This window comes from Aplidium turbinatum, chromosome 7 (assembly GCF_918807975.1).
Source record: "Aplidium turbinatum chromosome 7, kaAplTurb1.1, whole genome shotgun sequence".
Taxonomy (NCBI): Eukaryota; Metazoa; Chordata; class Ascidiacea; order Aplousobranchia; family Polyclinidae; genus Aplidium; species Aplidium turbinatum.
The window spans coordinates 33984353-33985608 of NC_137478.1; positions in this window are offsets into that span (position 1 = coordinate 33984353).

Below are 1256 nucleotides of genomic sequence, written 5' to 3' on the forward strand. Positions count from 1 at the left end.
CTTTAACTACCTGAGGTATGCTGATGACACTGTCTTGGTCGCTGATTCGGAAGCAAAACTACAAAATTTGTTCAACAAAGTAAATGAAAGAAGTAAAGAGTTTGGAATGGAAATGAATGAAAAGAAAACGGAAATGATGGTAATCACAAAGAAAAAAGAAAGTGAAATTCCAATCCGTCAGATTAAAATGAATGGAACAACCATAAAACAAGTAAAAAGTTTTCGATATCTTGGGACAACAATAAATTGGGACGCCAAAGATGATAAGGAGTTCAATATACGTATTGCTCAAGCAAAAGCCTCTTTCCAGCAAATGAAAACAATATTATGCAACAAGAACATATCTTTCGCAACCAGATACAGAGTATTGAAGTGTTACATTTATCCAATTTTTAAATATAATTCAGAAACCTGGACAATTACCAAATCAATTAATAAAAGAATAAATGGGTTTGAAATGTGGGCATTCCGAAAAATGCAGAGGATTTCCTGGACTGCCAGAAAAAGCAACCAAACTGTTTTAAATCAAGTCAAACAAACAAACAATCTACAAAAAAATATCAAAGAAAAACAACTTCAATTTTTAGGACACGTGCTGCGAAAAGAAAAGTTAGAACATCTCTCTCTCACAGGCAAAATCGAAGGGAAGCGTGCCCAAGGCAGACAAAGATTAACTTACTTAAACCAACAAACAGACACAACTAACACCAACATACAACTAATACACAAAGCAAACAACAGAGAATCTTGGAAACTTTTCATACAAGAGGCAGTCAATGCTTGGAATCAAGTGCGACAATAAAAGAAGAAGAAGAAGAAGCCTACAGCAAAAACATTTTTTTTTGCAATTTTGAGCCCCTAAAGATTTAACATCGTGTCGTTAATTACATAGCCTAGACCAAAATTGAAAGTAATCCCAGGCACATTTCTGAGTTGTATAAACGCCATTTGAAACCAATCACGTTGATTACAACCCAAACAAACGGCTATTTAACGTTTACTGGCCTAGTAACAATCAAAATACGACGTGAAGCAAGCCTTAGGATACAAGATGAAGAATATACAAACAACTTGTGCTTTGCGTTAATATATTTGTTGACTTCAACAGTATCAGACTTAGCCTACTAACTAAGCTACTAAGTACAAATAAAATACATACATTGTTTTGCTAAACTAGACGAATAAGCAAAACGAAGCCATCGATGAACAAACGCAATTCTTTATTATGGTAGGCTTACTATACTGAGCAACACCCA